We start from the raw sequence: 7,226 nt of genomic DNA on the forward strand, positions 1-7,226 counted from the left end.
TGAAGGCAGAACTATGCCTAGGTTTTGCTCACCATTTTATCTCCGGCACCTGACATTATACTTAACACTCAATAAATACTAATAAATGGATAAATCATACTCAAAGTGATGGAATGCTTACTATATTCCAAGCACTTTAAAGTTTCTCATTTAATCACTCCCTCAAACCCCATAAGATAGATATTACTATCCTCATTTTAGATACAAAGAAACTGAGATTCTGACAACTTAAATGCAATACCTAAGGACACACAGCTCACAAGGAGTGGAACTGAAATGTGAACTCAAATCTGTCTCATCAAGTGCGTTCCCCGGCATGAGTACATGTCGAAATTTTTTAAAATCTCATCTTTCCACGGTGTTTGATTTTTCAGCAATTCATATGTACCATTTTTATAGGCTCAATAAAAATCCTTACTGTCTTTGTTTTTCTTGGAGTATGATTTGCATACATGAAATGCAAAGGTCTTAACATTTTGATCGGTTTTAACTAATGCAGATACCCATGTAATTCACACATCCAGCAAGATAGAGAATATCACTCCATAAAGCTCCCTTGTCTCCTCACTTTCAATCCCAATCCCTCCCCTAGCAGCAACTACTGCTGAGTTTTCAGTATCTTTGTGCTGTTGCATGGATCAGTCATTCATTTCTTTTTGTTGTTGAGTAGTAAGTGGTCCATTGGCTGGATATACCTTATTTTGTTTATTCACCTTTCGATGGACATTGGGGTACTCCCAGTTTGAGTCGATTATTAATAAAGCTTCTATGAACCTCCTTGTACATACCTTTTTGTTGACATATGTGTTCATTTCTCTCAGGGAAAATCTAGAAATGGAATTGCCAAATCATAGGGTAGGTACATGTTTAACTTTTTAAGGAACATCCATTTATTATACTCACACCAGCAACGTAAGATTCCTAGTTGCCTCCCATTCTCCCCCACAGCTGGGGTTGCTGATCATTCTAGAGGGCACAGTGGTATCTCACTGCAGTTTTGATTTGCATTTACCTGATAATTAATCATGTTCAGATTTTTTTGTTCTGTTCGTCGGCCATTTCTGTACCTTCCTTTGTGTAGTATCTGTTAAGTCTTGTGCTCAATTTTATTGGATTTCTTTTACTAAACAGGAAAGAAGCAAGAGAGGGAGGGAAGGAGGAAGGAAGATTGGTTCTTTCATCAAGCGACTCCATAGGAATCTCCAGTGGCTTCCCACCGAACTGAGATCTGGGCCAGATTCAAACTTCCAAGTTCAATACTACGACCTGGTCCCATCAAGGAGCTCCTTTTATGCTGGACAGAAATAGAAACCTCCCTAGATCCATCTATCTGAATGCCAGAAACAGTGGAGTAATACACAATGGCATGCCAGATGGATAGAGGAAAAAACACCCTTGTGTTTGAGGCAGGAGCATCCCACTTAATGGAGAAGCACGAGCCAGAGGGAAGTGTTATTATCTCACCAAGGCCTGATGATTCCAAAGGAGGCAGAGACGTCATCATCTACAGAGAAAATTCTTTGATGGTCCAAGGGTGCATCCCAGAACAAGGAATGCCAACATGATGTCCGGTAAAAGAACCAATAGCTCCTTAAGTTTCTTAACCACCATGCTCAAAGATCTAATAGCTCCTAAAGTTTCTTAACCACCATGCTCAGCCTGTCCTGAAATGACACCATCATCCAGTTCGGAGAGGAATATTTAGCTGTCAGATGTTTTTAATTCGACCAATAAACTCAAAAGTGCCACCTTTTCTAAAGGAAGCAAGTTATAGGTGCTTAGCCATTTGAGGGCTCAATTATCGCATTTGCCCCCGCAATTAGGAAACGGCACCCGTTAATTGGGTAATTGTGTACCTAAGTGTCCAATCTGCGTGGGCAAATTGAAGGCATGATATATGCAAATCAATCTGCATGTCCCATTAAACCTAATTGTCCCTGCATGTCAATCACAGGGACAGCCAATCATGTCTATCCCTTTCTGACTGAATCTTTTTAACCCAAGTGATTCTTGGTATTTGAGTCTCATTCATGATAAAATAATAATGTGTAGTTTATATGGCACTGAGTATTATATAAGAATCGTGTCATCTTCCTGGCAAAAATGCAAGAAGCCCGAGCTGTAGATTCTTACGAATGGCTAATGCTGCCTTCCTTAGAGAGGGTAGGTCAGCTCTTATGGCTGAGGAAGGAGGTGTCAGCACCCAAGAAGAGGATGCTGAGCAAGGGTTTGGACACAGTCTAAAATGTTGGAAGATTCTGTTTATGGTTCTCAATAGTGACCACACGCCGGGCACTATACTAAGCATTTGACATGCATTATCTCATCTAATCCTAGAAGAGCCTAATGAAGTAGATACTGTTACCAGCCTCATTTTACAGAAGAAAAGACTGGGGCACAGAGACATTAAGAGACTTACTCAAGGCCACAGAGCTACCAAGTGGCAGAGCCAGGATTTGAACCACCTCCTTTTCTCTTACCACCAATCCATCCTCAAGTTCTAGGGGTTCCATCTCCTTAATTTATTTCAAATGCAAGCTATTCTCTCCATCTCCACTCCCACTAGCCTGGCTCTGGCTACTCTCATCTGACTCCAGTTTTCGAGTTGACCTCCCCTCTACCATACTACAGCCCAGGTTATCTTCCTATGATGCAAATCCAACCATGTCGCTCCTCTTGCTAAAATGCCGTTGCCTTCATGAATGAAGTTCAGAGTCCTTTACGCAGCAAGCAAATCTTGTCACGGACCTTCCCAGAGAACCTAGGAAAAGTCACTGGAACTCTCGTCTTCCATCAGGCTGTCATCCCCTGCACACCAATGGAACTGCCCTTGTTAATATCCCCAGTGACTCCACATCACCAAAGCCAGATCAGCTCTCAGTTCTCATGTCAATCAAACTTGCAGGATCCTTCGACACAGTTGGTCATCCTCTCCTTGTTGGTTTCTTCTTCACTTTGATGCCTAGATAACCTCACTCAGTTTCCCGCCTCCTCACCGGCTGCTCCTTCTCACTGTCCCGGGATCCAGTCCTTGAATCTCTTCTTTTCTCCATTTACACTTATTCCCTCAATGAGCACATCCAGTATCATGGCTTTAAATCCCATCTGTACAGTAAGGTCTTTAAAATGTTATTCTCTAGCCCTAACTTCAATTCTGCATGTCAGGTTCAAATTTCCAATTACCTAGTTACATCTCTACTTGGGTGTCTAATAGGTATCTCAAGCTTAACAGAGCTAAAAACTACCAATCCCACCACTTACCCCCAAACCTGGTCCCCTGCAGTCGTACCCCGCAGGGCAAGGCACCTCTATCATCCCAGTTGTTCAAGAGTCATCTTTGCTTCCTCTCTCCCAAGTCCCACATAAAACACATCAGCTATTCCCATCTGTTCTACCTTCAAAATATATTTTCTAAATCGGACCACTCTTCACTACTTTCACTACAAGCGCTGCCACCATGCAAGCCACCATCACGTCTCGCTTCCGCTGACATAATTTCCATCTCCCTGCCGTCACCCTGACTCCCGAGTGCCTATGTTCAACACCACAGAGTGAACTTTTCAAAACAGAAACCTGATCACGTCACTCCCCAGCTCGACAGCTTCCTCCCCTCGCCCCAAGGGTTTCCCTGCACACTCGGCATCTGAAAGCCTCTCCAACTTCAGTTCTTCCTTTCCAAAATTCTGATTACACTTTAGCCAGTCTCCTAACCACGCATACTTTATATCCTTCTTAGTTACCCTAATGTAATTCCATCCTACAATGCATCAGATTTCCCTCTTGCTCAATATTACTCATTAAATAATAATAAGCCCACTTACCATTTACCGAGTACTCAGTATGTGCAAACCATTTCTCTCGCTTGGCTGGCTGCATTCTAGAATTTAGGAAAACTCAGTCATGTCCGAAATGGCTCCACTGGCCTCAGCATGACGCTCAGGTTTTATTTTCCTTTAGCCAAATGGGATGTCTGCAGTAAGCACTGGGCTCACGGTGACAAAATGCAGCCACGGCCACAGCTGTATTGATTTCGTCTCACTTGGCACGAATATCCCCCAGACTCCTGAGAACTTACGGGTCCTCACCATATGACCACTAGCAGAGACCAAAGCCCAGCGCCCAGGTGGTGATAAACAGACGCTGTTTTACCGAAGCTCCGCGCTCCTCTGCATCCCAATGGTGAGCTAAGTCCTATGGACTGGAGTGAAGTTTCCACTTTGACTTGAATTCACTAGGAAGCACCAGGCAAGTCAGTTCCTCAGCGAGGTCCTTGTCTCTTCAGCTATGGAATGAAGGATGTGTGCCATGCTCCTCTACACTAACAAAATCTCTTTTTTTACTAATGAAATCCATATTTTGTCCAAGGTGGCTGACGAACATCCTTCCCAGACTCCTTTTCCATTATAAATGAGCAGGTGACCCAATTTTGACCAATGACATGTAAGTAGAAGTCTACTGGGTGGAACTGAAATGAAAAGGGAAAGTTATTCTTTTCCCAATAAAAATGAAGTAGACTCGATAGCTCTTGCTTGCCTTTCCTTTTCCTCCTGGTGGAAGGAGAGCACAGTGCCTGGATGTAGCAGAGCCATGCTGTGTCCATCTGGACAAAAATATACACAAAGAATGCTTGGTGAAGAACAGGCAGAGGGACCCCAGGTCCTACGTTGCATTTCTGGGGCCCAACACCAGGGCTGGATTAGCTAAAGATCTCCAAACTTTTCGTTTCATGAAGGAAATATATGTTTTCCTCATTTAATCTGCTGTTTCATGAAGCCAGAACAAATCGTCTGATGTTTTCTGTTACTCTCCCTCTTAACGACCCATGTCTCTGAATCACTTTCTAGGGCAAAGACTAGGAAAGGGTAATGTCACCCTCCTCAGCGAGCCTGCCGTCTTTCCTGACCCTCACAAATCAATCGAGTTCGCCTTTGCAACAGCTTCCTCAAGTCATCCATTCAAGAGATAATTCCTGGTGCCTACTGTGCACAGGTGTTGTTCAAGGATTAAGTCTGCTGTGGTGGATAGAATTCCCCAGTGTACCCTTACCTCAACTCTTACATGAATCTAGATGCCAATGTGGTCTTCAATAATCTGAACGTTTCTTATGTCATACACTCTTCCTCCTCCTCCTTCCTTCACAGTAAACACCTATGTTAGCTGTCTCCACCAGACCTGGAAAGCACAGGCCAGTTTTAAAACACTGGTCCAAATTTTCTATGCAATGAAAACATTTTTCAGTCTTCTAAAATTGGAGAGTATGAGGCTAGTTGTGATTCTCTTAAAGTTTAAAGTATATGGTGGCAAAGAGATCAGATTAGATAATTTCTAAAATTCCTTAAGGAGCTAAAGTTCCAAGTTCTACCAAATTCTCTCTCTTCTCTAATTGCCCTCCACCTTCCCCCCTCACCCACCCCCCAGATATACTTCTGATTAAGGAGAACTCGTGAACAACATAGAAATGTCACATTGCTCTTGAATCCATATGTGAGACCAAGATTAGCTTGGAGGCTTTATTTTCCTTTAGGCACCAAGCCCTTGTTTACATAAATAAAGGGAAAATTCAATCATTTCACAAGAGAATAGAAGATAATCCCATTTTTGAGAGTGAGAGAGGATAACAGTTTTAACAATCCTGAATAATTAAAATAATATGCAAATAATTAAAATGAAATGGCACTTTTGTCTTCAGAATTCTCTTCCAAAACAAAGATTCCATCTCTAACCTTCTCCAGGGAAAAACAAAAAACAAAAAAACAAACAAAAAACCCCTCTATATATCCCAACCTACAAAAATTGTTCTATGAATTACGTCTCTGATAGCCTAGAGATGCCTATGTGTGAAACATGACACACATTAATCACTTCGGTTAATTTCCTGTGTCCGGGCCTAGGTGCTCCTAGAAAGTGGGGACAACGAAATCTTTGGTTTGGCAGGTTTCTATTTGCCCCCAAGGAGGACTTTCAGAAAGGAACAATGACACAAGTAACCTAACCTTCACTACAACACTCACTACAACAGGATTGCTCAGCCTCAGCATTATGGACACTGCAGGCTGGACGACTTTTTGCTGAGAGGCCATCATCTGCACTGTGGAATGTGAGCAGCACCCCTGGCCTCCACCCACTAGATGCCAGTAGCACCCACCACCACCTCCACCACCACGTCCCAGTTGTAACAAATGAAAATATCTCCAGACATTACCAAATACTCCCAGGGGACAAAACTGCCCCGTATGAGACCACCGCCCTACAGCAGGCGGCCTTCAGCCGTATTGATTTTGCCTGAGCGTTAACTTAGAGTGTTGGGCTCTGTGCACCCCTGAATTACATCCCGCTCACATCCACCACCATTCACCCGTGCGACTGGTCACCCTGTGGAGTGAAATCAGCTCAACCCTCATCACACATAGAAAAGCAACTGCATCACCAGAGACAAAATTGCATGTGTTTGTGTTTATCATTTTAATTAAAAACAACTCGGCACAAAACATCATCCAGGGTCCTCCGATGCTGCATGCTTTTGACTTCCTCCTAGCTCACCACAGCTCCTCCTCCATCTTCTTAGCTAACTCTTCCCCTCCTGCTTACTCCTCCCTCCACTGAGTTCCTCGAGTCACAGACCCAGGACATCATTTTCTTCTCTCTTCATCCATGGCTTTAAATAATCCCGATGACCCCAAAGTTTTGCATCTGGTCTCAACTTCCACTCTGCATTCCAGACTTATACATCCAACTGTCTACTTGGCCCCTTCCTTGGATGTCTCTCAATGTCTTACACTTAACAAATTTAAGAACTATCTCTTGCTTTTTTCCCCCCAAATTGCTTTAAATCACTCTTTCCCCATTTAAGAAAATGGCACCCATATCGCCGAAGTTAATCAGACTCAGAAAACTAGGAGTCGTCCTTCAGCATCCCTTTGCTCCCTTGCCTCCCCCTAATCTTATCTATTAGCACATCCTGAGTCCAACTATTCTCTCTATCGCTCTCTGCTGCTGCTACTGCCCCAGACTCGGGGTCACCTGGACACGTGTTTGCTGTGGGGACTGTCTCCAGGAAGTGTTGTTTAACTCCAGGAAGCATGTTTACGTTGTTCTATAGATGAACGGGACCCCCTGGAGTTGTGCGATGATCAATTCACAGCACCATATACATCAGTTCCGAGTCCCTTGCCCAAGTCACCAACATCTCTCACCGGAATTAAGGCAATGACTTCCTAACAGGACTC

Source organism: Pteropus medius, unplaced genomic scaffold (assembly GCF_902729225.1).
Source record: "Pteropus medius unplaced genomic scaffold, Ma_sr-lr_union100, whole genome shotgun sequence".
Classification (NCBI taxonomy): domain Eukaryota; kingdom Metazoa; phylum Chordata; class Mammalia; order Chiroptera; family Pteropodidae; genus Pteropus; species Pteropus medius.